This window comes from Dermacentor silvarum, chromosome 9, assembly GCF_013339745.2.
Source record: "Dermacentor silvarum isolate Dsil-2018 chromosome 9, BIME_Dsil_1.4, whole genome shotgun sequence".
Classification (NCBI taxonomy): Eukaryota; Metazoa; Arthropoda; class Arachnida; order Ixodida; family Ixodidae; genus Dermacentor; species Dermacentor silvarum.
In genome coordinates, this window is record NC_051162.1 from 65,530,654 (window position 1) to 65,549,403 (window position 18,750).

At 45.3% G+C, this 18,750-nt stretch overlaps 1 long non-coding RNA gene across 1 annotated transcript in view; it reads right to left on the reverse strand.

The window, feature by feature from the left end:
- Positions 1-10,999, reverse strand: part of LOC125940233 (uncharacterized) — a 37,224-nt gene extending 26,225 nt beyond the window's left edge. The window contains exon 1 of the long non-coding RNA XR_007463456.1: positions 10,917-10,999. This is a non-coding gene — a long non-coding RNA (uncharacterized LOC125940233). The remainder of the gene's footprint in view (positions 1-10,916) is intronic.
- Between the last annotated feature and the right edge of the window lie 7,751 nt (positions 11,000-18,750).

Genomic DNA, 18,750 nt, shown 5'->3' on the forward strand with positions numbered 1-18,750 from the left:
CCCATTCTCTCAGATGGGAAAAATGGCGGCATTGTTTGTGGACATTACTCACAGGTCAGGAGACACTACTTCTTTCACAACTCCGACGAAGCGCAACAAATGCTCCTTCCCAATTTATCTGAGAATTCCTGAAATCCACAAAAAATCTAGTCAGCCTGTTCCGGCACTATTTCAATTGGCCCAGTCCCACCTATTTGAAAAAATTGAAGGTTATATTGAAGTATTCACGGACGCATCTGTACACAGCGACGCGCAAGGCGCTTCTGTAGCTTTCTTCTGCCCTTCGATTGGCATCAGACGGGTATTTAGAATACTACATCCAACCTCATCAACAACTGCAGAACTAGCAGCGATTGATGTTGCTCTGAAATACGTACACGAAGAATTAAACGCCTTGGAGGTCGTCATTATTACAGATTCCCGTGCTGCCCTCAGCAGACTTAGACAAGATGCCGATGCCCATTGTTGTGCAGTATCCAAGAAACTTCCGGCAAAATTACTTCCTGAGGAGTGTCCCTCATTGCCCGGTGGGTACCCTCGCATGTGGGCATCGCTGGAAATGAAGAGGCTGATCACTTCGCTTCAAGCTGTGCCCACCATGAATGTGACTGCGCTGACATTTCGTGCACGTTTGAAAATGCCCGTCTCCTGATACGCCGACCCCTCCTAAAGCAGCACCCAGACCAGCGTGTTGCAGACGGATCGTTCCCTCCCCGCGTTCGTGGTCGAGGCTTGCCCCGTCGTGCTAGAGCACTGTTATACAAGTTAAGGGTTGGGTCTGTGTCGGTGCGCGAACGCCTATACCGACAAGGACGTGTGGACAGCCCGTCGTGTACGTTTTGTGGCTCCTGTGAGACACTTGAACATCTAGTTTTAGAGTGTCCCGCATTCGTTGCGCAGCGCACATTACTAATTAAGGAGTATAGACTTATGGGGCTGTAATGTGCTACCCTTGACGATTGCCTTTTTCCAAGGGGGAGCGCTGCAAGACGTGACCAGGCCCATCGAGCCCTGCTAAGTTTTCTGAAGGACACTGACTTGGCCTCCCGATTATAGACATTATTTTATTTTGTTTTGTTTTTGTTTTTTTTTGTTTTTTGTTCTGTCTGTGTCTCCGTCATTTCTTGATTTCCTCTTGTCTTTTCTCATATTTTCATTTCCTCTATTCCCTCCTCCTATAGGAGTAGGCAGGCGTTGTGCCCCTCTCGGTGGCAGTTGTCAGCTTGCTCCCTCCTTAATCCCTTTGTGTCCTTGTGTGTATATGTGTACAAATCAAATAATAATAATAATAATAATAATCCGCTCGCGGCCGCATATGGCGAGCCTAGCCTGCCGCCGCAGCCATTGTCACGCATGATATTGCTTGAAAGTCCGTTTATATGCAGTACTTTACACTGGAACGAAAATATGCCGCATATGTGCCGGACATTATACGGTACTTGACTAAGAGTGTAGGCTGTTTGGGCGTCGGAAACACGGCCTCAGTTTCTTGGCGTCCGTACGCAGAGCGAGCAGGCTGCGTCCTATTCTGCTTTGAAGCAGCAGCTTCGCGGCATGTAATTAGGGGCTCGGTGTTTGCAGAACAATGACGGCACTATCGCTATTCTGCCAAGACTGCGGCGGAAGTACTCGAGGTAGTGCTGGGCTGGCGAGTGAAGAGGCGTACTGTGGGAACGAGCACTTATAAAAGCGGTTTTGCGTAGGTTACCATGGTAGCGGGCTTGATACTAAATCTCATAGGCACAAAAAATGTTGGAATGAAACTGATATAAGGAAAATAAACTAAAATGTAATGCACTACAGTTGGATGATGGCCGTCGAAGGGACATGCAAATACAGAATTTGATATCGGAGTGCCTCCTTTTATCTGCCTATTCTTTTCGTGAAATTTAGAATCTGACTAGGAACCACAGTGCTGGTAAACGGAAAGGCGAAGTAGCAAGCGACGGTTGAAGACGCGGCTTTCGCAAGATCGCATATTAGACGGAACCTGCCGTAGTTGCTTAGTGGCTATAGTGTTGGGCTGCTAAGCGCGAGGTCGAGGGATCATGTCCCGGCCATGGCGGCCGCATTTCGATGGGAGCGAAAGGCGAAAACCGCCCGTGTACTTACATTTAGGTGCACGTTAAAGAACCGATGGTGGTCCAAATGATTCCGGAGTCCCCCACTGTGGTATGCCTCATAATCAGATCGTGGTTTTCACGCGTAAAACCCCATAATGTTTCTTTTTTCTTGTTTTATAGTAGGCGAATGTAGAAGCAGTGTAATGGGCACCCAAGGGAATTTTCAAGGTCCGTAAAAAAGAGCATTTGCGGCAAAGAGCTTCCAATACATACTAAGAAGAAAAAAATCAACTAAGTTGTATGGAAGCCAGCCACCCTGTATTTTGATCTCAATGTATTAGGCAGCTTGTTATCTTCATAGTATGCGGAAGGGAATTATTTTCACGCCACAAAAGCATCACTTACATTATTTTGCAAAAGATTTTCCTGCAGGCTTACTTGGTGCGGATGGCGCCAACTATTTCATTATTTGGATTCCTAGTGAATTTGCCCGTTTTTAAAGCATCGTGGAGCAGTCATCTTGTCGCCCCTCTACGAAACTTGGCGCCCCGAGAGCCCGTAGAATTTCCCCGCGCGCGTTCCCACGCCCTCTCTCCCTCAAGTCCGACTTACCGGCGTACCAGTGACCTACCACGAAAAGAGCGCAAAGAGATAAAGAAGGCTGTTCGCTTTAAAATCCGGCAGAACCCATCTCACAGCGAACGTTGACGGTATTAAGGCGACAGTCTTAGGTGGCTCATGGGTCGAAAATTTGGCCGTCCAGAAAATTCAATTGCACCAAAATTGAAAGTGCCATCATTGATAGTCGATCCCACAACCTTTGGTATTAAGGGTCATTTACTTAAGATACAGTTTATCAAGACAATCGGACCCGCTTCCTTTGTGGGTGGTCATATCCTCGACCTTTGCTGCGAGTCGAACCATCTTTGGTGGGAGAAAGCAATAGGAAGTAGCAATGCATTAGAACGATTCATGGAACCACCATGGTACATGTTGCCACCAACAAACGTCGTGGGTTCGAGTACCTTTAGTAACACCACCTTAATTAAGATTAAGTTATTCGAGGCACTCAAACCAACGACCTTTGGAAGCACAAAACAAGTAATAGAAAGAAAAAACGCAATGCAATGAGAATGTCAAGTAATTTAATGAATGTCTCCTCAACACGCAGGCCTTCGCCTTCCTTCTCTTTGGTGTATGCTAAAGCGGCAGTCAAGTTTTGCAGCTCGTCCAAAAAAGAAAAAACAGATATGATGCTAAAACCGAGTGCGATTCAGTTGTTTTGCTTCACATCAAAATGACTTCGATGTTCCTTTCCACTTAAGAGTGGTGCAGTCATAGGAACTCACTGTGGTTCTTACGTAATCTCAGTTTCTAAAATAGCCATCTATTTTTGCGCGTGTTTGAATAAATACATTGTAAACATCATGAAGACTGAACAGGTTGCTCTTAACCTATTCAGTCTTGTTGCTTTGTATCCGTGCTAGTCCTAGTTTTCTCAGGCTAGCACAAAAAAAGATGAAAATTCACCAGCTAGTACAAGCTCAAGTTTTCCTAAAAAAGCACCAAAGTTCTTAGAAAGCACCAGTCCTGTTTTCCACCGTCTTTGTCCCTCTGCGCTTTTTCTAACAATGTTACATCAAAGTCTTCCTATTATTACGGGCATTGACAACTTCTATCACCTTGACCCTGAGTCTCCAGAGCGTTGTAGATGCCGTCCAATTACCAGCCCGACCACCCCAACGTTAACAGTTCCTTTCCTTTGTCTACGTCTGCGAGCCCATCGCATTAGAAGTGAAATGACTGTATGCCAAGTGCAGATGTCCCGCATATCTCGCGTTTGTTGATTTTGATGGTTTGTTGCATGCGCAGCGCCTACCCCCTGATTTGTGCAATCTGCCCGCGTGTCTTGGATGCAAAATCAATAAATACGCTCATGCAGCTATCTATCGCCACGCTACTTTCTCCTCTATAGTCATTCTCATTGTACCTGACACAGAGACAGCTCTTTGCTTTCCAATATGTCACTGAACAAATTGTCGCGTCAGCATGTCTTCGTTGTCATCATCATAACAATGTTGTTCATACATGTGGTCTCGCTTTCGTTGTCGGCGTTGCCATCGATCACGTAGTGTCGTGGTCTGCCAGCGAGGCTGCAGACGATCTCACCTACAGCGTAAGCAGCACTATCATGGTGAAGATAACGTTGCCATTCGAGCAGGCTCTGCTTATCATGCGCAAGCCTCTGAAACCACACCATCTGTTAGCCAGAATCGTTACCATGCTAGATGACCAGTCGTTGCTAGTAGTGTTACAAATGTTAAGCATTTTTTTCCTCATTCGAGACACTTTCTGATGGGCAGGTTCTTGTCTCACCTCGTTGTGGGCGTCTTCACTAAAAAACAAATGTGACATCAATGGCAGGATCTAAACCTCTGTCTTCCTGTACAGCTGCTTAATGCCTTAATGATAATGCCACTATCAGAAGCATATTTCTTTCGTGGGAAAGTCTACTAGCTTTTTGAGACGCCTGGCACGTGCGTCACCTATCAGTTTCTCAAAATATTGCCTCGTGACTGCTCCCGCTATAAAACAGCATGTTCGACTGGATCACAATCGTGATAGCCCCACATTCCCCAGTCCATTCCTTGCAACAGCTAATGCTACGTAGAAGCTTTGTGATATTGTGCCGCCTTCATGATTGTCTAAGGTCGCACAGGTGTTAATGTTTTATCACAGGAGTACAACTGCCATAGCCATTTTAACACACACCACACGACGTATTCGTATAAATCTTACTCGATTGGTAAAGAGTGGCATATCAGTTAACAATCTTTGTTACTTTCTCCAACTTTCTTGGCCAAAGCAGCCGTATTTTGAAGGGGGGTGGTGGGGGGGGGGGGGGGGGGAATGGGAAAACACTAGTGTACTTATACAGTTGGCACACGGGCAGAAGTAAAGTCCTTTGCAGGAAACCCCTTTTGTTACTCTGAATTACCCCTTGAAGAAAGGAGTTGCGCCGATGACACACGGCAGCGCACTAACTTCTTTAGGTGTCGACGTCTGTGACTATTAGTGCAATAACACACGCGTCAGCGAACTAACCGCTAATTTCCCTTTTTTCCTTCCCTCCTCTCTCTCCCTGTCATCTTTGTGTTCCCTTTTCCCATTCCCCCGATGTAGGGCAGCCAACCGGACTTTATTCTGGTTAACCTCCCTGCTTTCTCTTCCTTCCTTCCTTCCTCAAATGAAATGTGCCTGCGTTGTAGAGCACGTTAAAGAACCCCAGGTGGTCAAAATTAATCCGGAGCCCTCCACTACGGCGTGCCTCATAATCACAATTAGTTTTGGCGCGTAAAACCCCAGAAAGAAAGAAAAGAAGAACGCCGCCCCAAAAAAAGCACTGCTTATTAAAGCAGCGAGAGAGAAAACATTTACAAGAATCAGCGCATGTCGATTACATTTAGTGATTTTACAACCTAAAAACATTTTTCCCCATTTTGGTGGCTTATAATGCGCATATTTGGAATTCAACATGGCAGCGCTAGCGACGTGGCGCAGGCGTTTGAGAGTACAGCAAGAGTAAATCTTCACTGTTCGACATATCGCATTACCCGCTAAATTTTAAAACATTTCCCAGGGTAAAAGAATACCTACGGGGCGCCTTAGTTATGTAACAGGTTCTCATGTATTGATGAGTTGTGCAGGCTGTATGCAAGACTACGCCTTTCCGTTCGAAAAGTTTATGCGCGATCTCTTTTCCCGCAAAGGAACTTTGTCGGAAGGGAGATACTCCATTGTCGTGTGTCACTGCACTGGAACGCCTTTTCAGTAGATACCCCCTTACCTAAAGGACCTTAGAGTGCCCGTGTGTCAGGGGTATTAGATTCAGGTACATGTTAACCAACCCTAGGTAGACCAAATTATGATGGAGTCTCCCACTACTGCGTGCCTCATCAGATCGTGGGTTTAGCACGTAAAACCCCATAATTAATTACGCCTGCTCCCGTCCAATGCCTATGGAACCCAACAATCGGCATGTCGTAAACTTGCCCCTAACGACACCAGTAGAAATTGTGCCGTCGCTGTCATACAATAGTTTCACCGTCGTTCTCATGATGCTTCGCGTGGAGTGCATTATCACGCTGCGTAGGACCTGTAAATTTTTTTTAATGCGCGAATGTCTTTACTTCGATCTTTCGCTTCTTTTAATCGGTAATTGGTGGTCACACACACTGCATATAAAGGGGCGCGTACTTTCGCACGACCAAGTTTCCATGTCAGCAGTAAATATACATCCAGGGCTACTGAGGTGGTCGTAAGTTAGGCAAGGGTCTACAATGCGACGGCACAATTTCACATTGTTGGAAAGTGTGATTATCGAAAATTGTGGCTAGAATCATATCAGTTCTTCAAATGATGTTATTTTTGTTTACTCCATTCTATTTGCTGCTTTACAAGCAAAAGTACATGTCACAGAAAGACGAAGTCCTACATATATCAAGTGTTTAGTAGTAGCCAAAATTACGGCTGAGCTGCTATGTGCCTTCACTGCAGCGCTATTCACGTGTCAAGGGTTTGGGTGCAATAGCGACGTTTACCCTAGCGGATGCGTGCAAAACGTACACGCTAAAACACCCGGCTTAGACGTAGGCAAGAGTGTTATTTACGGCTACTGGTGGCCTCTTCGTAAATGAATGCAATGCAAACATATTTCGCCACTGACTGAGCGTAAACTCTGTGGTGGCACCTTGATAAATAATTCATTTTTACACTTTTCCTTCTGTAAATACTCCTGATGCATCAAATTTTGATGCGTTTTCCTTGATCAGAGTGGTTCAGACTGCTGTCGCCAGAAGCGCAGCTGCGCATAAATTTTTTGACATTCCGGCAAGCATATCTCCTAATTCCTTACACGGCCAATGTAGCTCCTTAAAATCAACTATCGCGACAAACCCACGAGTTATGTATTTGTAGGACTTAACGCCGTGAAAATAAAGAAATGTCTTACGCACATAGACTGATCATTTTCGAATGCTTCTGAACCGAAAATTTCGTTAAACAGGAAATGAAATGCTATAGGTTTAGTCATTTCGTTTCAGTGTCCGACAGAAATCCAACTGACGCAAGATTGAGCTTTCGGGAACCGCTGCTACGCAATGTGACACACACGTGAAACATTTCAAAGATATAGCTGGCATTGAGACGATAAAAGCGTAGGTGCGATTGTGGCCTAATGGTTAGGGCTTCGCGCTTTTGTACGGGGGGGACCGACGTAATTCTATTCTTTAAGTATAAGCTATTATGCAAGATATCAAAAGCAACGCAGGTTGGGACAGCTGGGAAAGAAATCTATTCTTAAAAAATCCAAACTTTCAGATGCCAGAATCCCGGCCTTCTAATGAGGCGCGTACACCGTTAAACATCTCATGTTGTAATACTTTTTTTGGGAACCGGGAAAAGGTTACACCACTTCAGTTGTTTAATGTGCACCGGTACATGATTTCTTGGTAATCCACCCCCACCTTATAGTGGCAGCCACGGGTGGGAATAAAACAGCGCCCTCGTTCTCAGCAGCTCATCTCCACCGCCACTGATCGACCACGGTGGGTTATGCGCCCGCTAGTTAATTATAGCGCATCAAAACAAATTTCCGCGAAATATTTTTGAGGAACACGAGACCTGCAGGAAGCATAACAGTAGTGTTTTACGTTATCATCGATTAATAATTTGCTACAGTGCTCTATTGTCAATCAATGTACAAAAGGTGAGTGGCCAGTATAGAACGGACGAGTTGAACGGACTGGCGCGCAAACATCTCGCCTTACGGTCTTCGTGAAGTTCACAAGTGTTGGGAGTGTTTAGCCTCGAGCAAGTCGTCTGTTTTGGTCTTCATTCACCGCTTTGGTGGCCATGTCGTAGGGCTTCTGCCCATAATACCCTTTGGCCAAAGGGAAATTAATAAGCGTTGCTTCCCTACGGCAATAAGTTGTACTTTATTTAGACATCGTAATACGTGAGCCCCAAATCGGCGAATAAACAGAAGTGCAGCATGTCAGATGACGGCGCCGGATAGAGACCACAGCCTTGAAGCAACTGTAGCAAAACGCCGATCCCGTACGAGCAACCACATCAAAGTTTTTGAAGATTGAACAGCAGATATCAGACGAGTATGGGGGCACCGAATGGCATACTTGAGCAACGTATTTGTTGGGGCAGTGTTTTTCACACGCTGCGCATTGACAACCAAGACAACATCGAAAGCGTATAAGGTTTTAAGATATAGGTACCGCAGATTACTGTAAGGAGTCTGCGTTCGTTCGAGTACTCTTCTTGGTAAACTTGCTGGAGGACGTTTGAAATGGCGCCACCAAACTTTGCCGCGCCGTGGCTCGAAGATTACTTGCACATGCAACGTCCCTTGATGTCACTCTGGAAGTAGAGGTGCACTTTGGCACGACATATCGACGGCCTGGTGATTTTGTGCACAAGAGAGCACCAGTTCTTGTTCCGCCTTTTCCTGTCCCTTGAATTTGCGCGACGAATCAACCTTGACTCTTCCATAACAGTCTGATGTGGTTTCATTTTACCTTAAAGAAAAAAACGTGGATTAAAAGCACTCATTATTGTGACAACAGTATCGACGTAAAAAACAGCACTATATATTTTCTAAGGTGATAGCACATCGAGAGTACGAGGTTACTTTCATGTACTTATACTTAAGGCGAGGTGGGGCGTGGGTGGGGGAGCAGTCATTGGCAGCGAGATGACCGTGGATAAGTCACCTAAGGACCGTAGCCGGAAACGTTCGCAACTTGTTTGATCTGTTGTTTTGGCCTCTGCGCATGGTTCCTGCAACTATGTGTGATTGGTCAAGACGTTCTTAACAAGCACTCCTGTCATCCTAATCGGACAGGGCACAGATGTAGACGGCAGCGCCACTGTATGGCCAAAAACCTCATCCGGGGTTTGCATGCTGCAATACAATAACAACTTTACTTTCATGCACATTCTAAGGTTAAGGAGCACGTAATAAAGTGGTCAAACACTCACTGGCTGGTTTCTTGATGTGCGGTTAGGAAGTCTGGAAATATCATATACTTACCGACATAACCGCCACTCATCCACCCTAAAGACGAAAAGTGCAAGATTTTACAATTTTCCTGGTCTGTACTCAAGAAAATGCTGCCATTTTTCATTTCTCAAATAGTTGAGAACAGCTATTTTTCAATTCCAACTTTAAAATTCTAAAACAAGCTTTCAGAGAAACAAATTCCAGCGTGTTTTTATCATGCGCTTCATCCGCGCAATGATGTAGGATCATATAATGAAACACAATAAATGAAGTGCGTATTTTACGCCAGGTAATGCACCTCCCGTTAGCGCACGAAGAGACCAGTAATGTTACACCGGGTGTTCTATTTGTTCTTTGCTAAATTCATTTTGTAATCATCAGGCTCACGACATTGTTGAAAATGTATCGTGCCAATCTGAGATTCTAAAGGCGGTACGGCGCGATAGTTGTTGCTGGTGCTTCTACTCACATTCGACGCACTAAAGTCAATAGGCTCTCTCTCTCTCTCTCTCTCACACACACACACACACACACACACACACACACACACACAAAAGAAGGGAAATATGTATATGGAGCGGGCGCTGGCGCCTTCAATTTCCGCTGCGAATGTGAATGCAAACTCTAAGACAGCGGTGTACGTCTTCGTCGCCATGAAATCAAAAACGATTTATGTGAAAGTCACGTGGAGGCATTTTCCTGCCAAATAATTTGAAAGCTGTCCTTCAATATAGCTGACGAAGTGAATTGAAAATGGTTGCTTGCAAATCTTTGTGCCAAAGTGTATTCCGCGCAGCTTACAAGAACTAATTTTGCCCGAAAACGTTAGTAACCGTTATTCTTTGTAGGACGTGCTGTCTACTTGTAGATGAAAAGAAGCATCGAATAACTCATTGCGAGTCATATAGTTCTTTATGTTTGAAAGCCTATTCGTCAGACGATTTTTCTTCTTCCTCAATGGACTAATATACGCTCAGCTGGTAATTGGCTAATTGATCAACCAACTATTTTTTGGACAGTTTGAAGCATCAACACGTTCAAAAATTGTTCCTAGAAGCACACGCTCATTTTGTGACACCGTTTTACAAACGTAATTTTTGAGGTCGACGAAAATATTTCTTACCAGAATGCATTTTGAGGCCGTCAGCGTTTGGCTAGATGTTCCGCCCAAACACCTCTGGGAATGTCACCGCTGCCAGCTGTCTGCTTGCACGTTGTCTCTTGTCAAGGAGAGCGGCAGTGAAGCCACTGCTCAACGTCTCGTAAGAGCCAACCAGGTGTTCATTGAGCCTGCGTCCTATCACATTATTTAGAGTGTGCATCAGCTGTCTCCTATCAATCACATCGACTGAACGAACGGCCAAGTAGGGCATTTCCAACCAAGCACACAAACATATAAGACTGTGCACTTCAGGCTCGTCCTCCAGGTCACCGGTCACAGCACATGCGTAGCGGCCATCTGTGCATGCCAAGGGCACGTACGTGTTTATCCTACCGCGCCAGCAGAACTCTTGCGCTATAATAGAGTGTAGCTTGAAATCGGCGACAAGCTGCTGCAGTCTGCTGTTGAGGCGATAAAGCTGCCACCCTTTTAGTCTGTCGTGCGGTAAAAGCCAGCAATAGAGCCATGTGATCAGTCTTAGCCGCTCATGCAATGATTTGATGGCTTTCAAGTTGCCGCGGATTGCCTCAACGGTATGGTGCCGTGAAACGCCTGTGACCCGCACATTTGGAAGTATACAGGTGCCGTCCAGCTTTGCCAGTTCCTCTTCCGGCACCTCATGTAAGCAATGGCATAGCTTGTCCAAGTCTTTGTCTGTCATGATCGGAACTGCGGACTGCTCGTAGAACCAGTAGAAATACGGTGGTCAGACAGGCGGTAGCTCCGGTAGTTCCAAGGCGTTCAGTCTCAGCTCAGTTGACCCAATGGAAAGCAGCACGCGTGTTGCAGTGGCAGTTGGTGGCGATGATCCGTGGTCAGGAGGCTGTCTTTCCCAGTTGCCTTCGTATTATTGCAAATGGCACACTGAAGTGCTTATGTTCGGCTTAGCAAGCAAGATAGCTTTAGCAAAGATTCTACAAGCGATATTGTGTTCGTGATAAGAATAAAGCAGGAAATCTTAAGATTTGCACTGAAAATGTGGCCAAATGGTTTGAAATCACACGTGCTTGAGTTCCTGAAGATTGTGCTTGCGCATTTTGTCCTTTTCGCATGCTGCACAAAGATTGCACAAGAAAATACTTATATGTAAGTACACTGGCATTTTTGGCACTTCATCCCCGTGAAAATGCATCTTAGCGTGCTCTTCCTGCGTCATGCTTACCGAACTTAAGATATTACAGCAGACTCATGCGAGCTTGGAGAATTGCAGTTAAGCTTGCTGCGAAGCTAGTTCTTTAGCAGTGTCATTATTAACTTCAACTGGCTGTTACAAAACAGCCCACGTAAACGACACGCTGCACTGAGACCTTAAACGTTACCCGCATGACTCACCCGTTCATCTACACGCTTAAAACATTCACCAAATAAAACGCTTTTGAGCACTTTTTCTAATTATTTAAGTAAAAGTCGTACTTCACCCATACATTTATGCCTTTCCATGCGCATCAAGAATAATATTTCTCTATTTTCAATGTATTTACTCTAACTGTGCTTATAGTTCTTTTAAGCTAACTAAACTATATGAAGCTAGTACTCTTTTAACACTCTGAATACTCGTTTATAGACACCCTGCAACGCAATTTGCGCATGACCTAAGTGCCATCTGCAAGTGAAGCACTGGGACGGTCAGCGTCAAAAGCAACAAAACGGGAGAAACTCTGTATGGCATTCGCTGCGACACTTTCGATCTCTCATCATGAGGCAAGACTGTCCGAGTTGTAAAAGCCTCGAAGCGCCTATGCTCAGCATATGACAGCACACGTTCGCGATCGATATCAGAAGCGCGAACAATTGCGAACTTGATATCGTTCAAGCGCAGTGCATAACACTCAGATGAGCGACGAAAAGTGAGGCACTGTCCTTTGGAATGGCGTATTATTCTTGTCGCAACTCTATTGGCCGGTGTCGGCGATATTGGGGCGGAAAATGAAAATTAACTGCACACGGTGCCTATGTACTTTTTTTGGAAAGGAATCATTCACTAGCACAGGTATAGCTTTTCGTGCAGAACATCTACAACCTGGCCCTTATATTTTTCTAAATGTGAACAAGCTTCGTCAGTCACTATTGGAGTAAACGTGCGATAAGGGCCTAATATTTAGAGGATCTGGCTCGTTTAGGGCATAGGGGACGCTGCAGGACTTCTACAAACAGGCTATTCAAAAGTCATTCTACGCTAGTACTATAACCGAATATGATATAGCCTTGAGTGGCTATACTTCCAGACAACCCTCGTTGTCTGGAAGTTCGCAAGGTATACAGAAATGAGTAGAAACAGGAAAGATTGAAAGTGTGGGACAAACACGAAGGTTGAAGAGAAGGACAGCAAAAAGCGACTACCGATTTCTCGCGGAATTGTAAATCCGGAGGTGCCGTCTACCTGAAGCTGAGGCTAAAGGGGTGTATTGCCTCTGGCGATGGGCCTTAAGTATCGAACGGCTGAACCACCACCATCCCCTTTTTCTCGGAACAGGATTACGTCGCACAGGTAATCACAGGAGGGTCCGTTACCCATGTGCTTGTGTTCGTGGTGCCGCAAAACACGAAACGCCGGCTCACGCAGATTTCCCTGCGGGCAACCTCGTAGAAAAAAGTACTTTCCTTTAGTCTATGAACAACAGATTTTTCTCATGCAGCAATGTTATCTCGTAGAGACGGATTCTGTGACATTAAAGCAATCCTAACATTTTTAAATGATGCCGGCCTACTGCAAGGCATCAGCCCAAAAAGGTCATAGCACATCTTCCCACTAGAGACCGCTGCTGCGAAAATGCCACATTGTAAAGCACGCGCCTCCGGGCTCTTGGGTTCAAGGGTGAGACATTATTGCTACTGCTCTAACACTAACAGCAATAATATGGACACTCCAAGCGCATTTCTGTCGTCACCGTCCTCGTCGTCGTGATGATCCGTGTAAATTAAAACACGATAACAATATCATAGTGCGCTGTACGCTGTATGTGCAAGTGAAAGGTTGCGAGGATCAGGCGACGATCGCGGTGCGATCTCGCACGCGCTATGGTGAAAGGAGGGGCGGAAACGCGCCGTCTTCTGTCGCACGCGAGGCAAAGGGGGAGGGGGGGGGGGACGAGAAAGGTGGGAGTTGCGTTCTACACCGGTGGCTGATCCTGAAGGCGCGGCCGCGCGGCCGCCGTTTTTTGACAGCGATCTGCGACGTGGACAAATTACACGCCCGCGCAGGCCTCATCTTCAAAACGATCTGCGATGTGGACAACGTGCTACTAGTGCCGATAGCTTCGTATGTGCTGTGCTTTCGACGTTTAGTATTTACGAATAGTGACGTTTCGATTCGAAGACCGAATCTAATGGGACAGTATTCAATTCGTTATTCGAAACTTTCGAATATTCGCACGCCCCTAGCCACCTGTGACAGGGACACAGTCTGCCGCGCGCTATGATTTAGCAGCTTAGTTTGCGTTGATGCGAGAGACAGCACGAATGTCAATTGGCTCGCTGCTGCAGCCGCGTTTCCCGAGTGCAGCGTTTTGACAGCGAGTTTCCGCGGTCATCGTGCGAGATGTGTTCATATTTACCTGTGTGCGCGTGACACTGCGATTGTTAATTTAGTTGGTACGCGAACGTTTGCCCGTTTATATGGCCGACAAAACTAATATCCGTATATCATATACCTGTATACTACTTTTCTATCACAATCGATGCTTCACCTTTTGGGCAAAACTACGACTTTTTAGCACATAATTTCTGCGTCGGATTAATTCATGTACAGAGCAGACCTCCTACTCTTAGCAAATACCGGCTTAAAACAACGCATATAGGGCGGAAAGTAGATCAAAATTTCGACGCTTATAAATGGCTCACTGTAAGCGGCCTACTGCGTATGCGGCTCTTGCTTATGCGGCCTACATTTAAATGGCCCATAGTAAGGCCGCTTGGTGAATTTCACGCATAACCCCAAATTTTATGCGGTATTTCAGATCAAATCTGTCCGGCTTACTAAGCGGCCAAAATCTTATGCGGCCCATTGGGTATTTTTTACCGAAAAAAAATTATTTTAAGACAGGCGCCATCCAAAGTGGTTTTGCGTGCTGTTTCATAGACATTGCATAGAACCACATTATAGGAAATTGATAACACAACACAAGCATGACAACGCACTTCACACAAACATGGGCACACTGGGAATCGAACCTGGGTACACCGCGTGAGGACCAAATACGCTAACCACTACTCCACATCCCTACGCTGCCGCGGAGGACTCGCACAGCTATTTGTAGATACATTTGTGTTTCCGAGGCTGTCGTTGTATGTCGATTGTAGGGTTGGTAATATCGATGACCGATTAATCGAATAATCGATTAAAAGTATCCCGCAATACGATTAATCGCCAGTGATGTCCACCGTTCATTTAATCGACTTAATCGATTAGGCCTGTTCGATTAATCGTTTTCGAGAGTTCGACAGGAGTGGCACGAGAATTCTGAAATCGTACTGGAATGGCGGCCCACGAGCAGTGTCTGTGCGGCTTGGGTGGAGCGACTGTCGACTGTCTTTCTGAGTCCCGAGTGATGCCGAGCCGAGTGCTTCCCCTCTCCCCCCCCCCCCCACCGCACATGCCGGAGGCTTGAAATGCCCTCACAATTCAAGGCACACTATAGCAACCCAGTCGTTGATCTTAGTACCACTGCCAGTCCACTAAAAATGTTTCACAGCATGCGCGCTGGCTTAGACCATGTATTTCATTGACATAGCGATGGAGTTCTATATTCTCGCGTGCTGGTTGTGTACCATTCAAAGTAGGTGTCGGTTTCACCCAAACATGCCAGCCAATGGACATTCCTTCGCTCTGTAGAAAAGATGATGTGGAATAAAATCCTAAACCACTGACTTCCTTTTCCCCTGTGTACATTGCATTTTCTTGCATATTTCAGTTGGACTTCACCTTTCACTTTTGCCATTTTTCTTAATTCTTCTTTAACTGTACTGTACTGGGATTCACTAGTGCATAGTGTACCTTATTAAAGCGAAGCTGGATATGTCTATAGTCGGATGCAACTTAAGTATGCAGTGAAGCCCCGCCCACGCCCTCATAACCGCCAGCCACTGTTCCTCCGCGAGGCTGAAAATAGTTCGTATTTCAAAGTTTCCCTGTTACCTAAATAAGGCGGTAACCACAAAAACAAAGTTATAAACGCGTAATTTTATACGTTTTCACTCAACTATTATAGCGGAAAATACAATACAAGTACAGTCGTATCAAGTATGACGACATTTTGAAAACGTCGCATAACGACGATTTTGTTTGCTTCTGTGATTGGTTGGCGGAGTAACACAACCCCGCGCGGTCCATCTACCTTTTGTGCCAACTGCTGTTTATAAATTTGTATCCTACTATAGGCGAAATCATATGGCTAGGCGAAATCGCCTGTGTACACAAAATTATCACCATCAGCATTGGCTCGAGCGACGTCGTCTTCTTCCGCACCTGGCTCCTTGGCGCCCTTCGAGTTGCGCTCGTGCTCGTGCTCGACATGCTCTCGTGCCACTGCTCCCGCGTTCGTCGTCGTCGTCTTCATCCACAGCTGGCTGCGTTGCCGCTAATCATTCCAGCGTAGAATTTCACTTCTCTTCTGTTGTCGTAATGGGGAGCAACCCCAGCAATTCCGGACATCGCCTTTAGTTCACAGCTTTTACACCACGTGGCGTACGGACCTTTAAGATTCGAAATTCGCGCGATGACGCACGAAGTGTACTGGACGATAACAGAATACACGTTGTAACAATAAAATAAAAATAAAAATAAGGACCACGCCAACAGATTTCACCGTCGAGCATGGACAAGCGTGAATCAGGAATAACTGATCTGATAACCGCCGCGCGTATAAGACGAGCGGCCAGCTAGTCTACTGTGAATCAGCAGTTTTGCTGCTATTGATAGTCGTTTAGAGGCTCAGCCCCGCTTCGAGAAAGCGGGTGCAGAATCTTGAAAGAGCGGCCTCCGCCCCCCCCCCCTTCCGTCCATCTTTTCCTCGTCCATCTTTTTGTCCGATCGAATCAAAAAAAAGCAAAAATGCCATTTTGTCGCTTCATTTCTCGAAAGCTGATTCTGAAATAATAATGTAAGCTTGCTAAATGGTCGCGATGGGCGCATGTTTCAGGATATGCAGTCGCATGATTGACACCCTTAATCTCGGTTGGCCTCAGTTTACGAGTCCATTTGCGCATTTGCGTGCAGGTGCCTTATCGAGTTATGTTCACTGCCACGGAATTTCTGTTTTTCGAAGGCGAAAGCCTTAGGTGCATGGCTATATTTTCGGTGCCATTGGCAGTGACCTTGGCGAAACCGCGCCATAACGAAAATGGCCGACACTGCAAAGAGTAAAATCACGTCAACAAAAGCTCGGATTGACGTCAGTTTTCTCAGGGAGGTTCCTGTGAACAAAGTAAATTAGTAGCTCTGTAAAGAAGATTTGCTACATTTCAGCCGAACACGTTTTCTAAGTTCTTGGTAAGCGACGGGTGTAAATGCAGAAAATCATCTGTAACTGGTCAGTGTTCGAAGACCTGCTTCACTGCACAGTGGCATAGCCAGAAATTTTGTTCGGAGAGGGGGGCTCACGTTGCAGCGCGGCCTCCTCCCGATAGAATTTGTCGAGGGATCAAATACATGAATAATAACTGCATTTCCATTGCCAATGTCATTGTATATTAGAGGCTGCAAAGAAACTACCGAACGCTACCCACTGTTAAGTAAACTATGTATTTTTTCATAAAAGAATATATTCGTATGTCCCAAAAATTGTGGCAGAAATAACTGATATCAATGCTTCCGCGTTTTTTTTTGTCTATTTAATAAGTAATGAAATTATCACACGTACTTTAGAACATCAGAATATCATAGAATTCCAAACCAGCAAAGCAGTGCATACAGCTGGTGCGAAAAACGTAAGGGCCATGAAAAGAACAAGTTGGGCACAAATATTTTGATAAATATTTGTCATTAAAGAACCTTGTTTACTTTTTTGTACAGTCGCGAGCAGAAGTTTGGAGACCATGGCATCAGCAAAAATTTTAAACATATTGAAGCGCAGCTGCACGGCCCCGAATTGGCTTAATACGTTGTATTGGTCCATCACGCGCACGTAGGCTTGCGCTCTTGATTTCAGCCGGAATGCCCAGGCTGCGAAGGAAAAAAAAATAAAATCGTGGCAGCAGAGAGGCTCGGCCTTTCTGTACCGACGTGGGAGCGGGTCGCTACGTGCTGACGCGCGTTCCGAGGGAACGTAATAAAGCTTTATCCTACCATCCTACCATACCTTTGGTCCACAAACTTTTGCTCGTGACTGTACATATGCAACGGCCAGGGAAAACCCTCAATTGCGCTGTCCTTCGTTGCAATAGATTGCGCATGAGCAGTTGTTACCGGTCGTGTATTGTAATTACATCGATAATATAGTCGCAGCAGTGAGTACATATAAGAAGCAGGAGTTCTGCAAGATGTAGATTAGAATTGCGAAAATAGAATGGAATATACAAGTGCGAAGATACAAGTTGATAAAGGGCACAAAAGTGTCACTGGTAACAAAATGCACTGTTTGTATACACAAAGCCTTGCAACAAGATGTTTAAATATATGTACAAGTATCCAAAAAATCCACGTATTTAAGTAAACGTCACTGTATGTAATGCGTCAAACAAGACAAATAGACATGTAGCGCAGTCACACATAGTAGTAGCTTTACGCATAGAAAGACAGACGATCCCGGCAAGAACAAAACTATGATAGCAGAAATCGTGATATGTTCCACAAGGACCACCTGTTGGGCTAGTTGGTCTAACATAGTTACTTTCAGTTTGGCAGAACAGTTTGGTTCTCCTAGAAGCTGACAAGGAAGGTGGATTTGTTGTGATGCCGAAAGCCATGTTCAACGAAAAAACCCAAGCGGCAGTGGACAAGAACTTTGTGGCTGTTTAAAAAAAGTGCAGTGAGGGTTAAGACTAAGTTCATCAAATTTTATAAGGACTTGGAATTGAATGTTCTTGCTAGTTCTATTAGAAATAGTAAGGGGAACAGTCTGAATGTTTTCTTTTCTGCAAAAACACATAAGGCAGATGTCCCTTTCAGAACCATTGTGAGCGAAGGGGGGGCTTGGCAAAAGAAGGTTAATCAGTTTTTACTGAAGAGCCTTAAGTAACTCACGGTTGTTGATCCTTTCCGCGTGAGGAAATCTGAAGAAGTCACTGAATATGTGAAACACAACGAGAGTATAGATTATGGCTTGTCTGTGGACGTTGAGGACTTGTTTTATTCAGTACCCCAAGATGAGCTTTTAGTTGCTGTTAGGAAGTGCATTGAACAGAGTGGCGAATGCGATTTCCAAAACTCCGCTTGCTTGTCGATTCATAATTTAACGCTTTTAGAATTTTAGCTTAGTGTAACATTTATTGCTTTTAACGAGCAGCATTTTTCG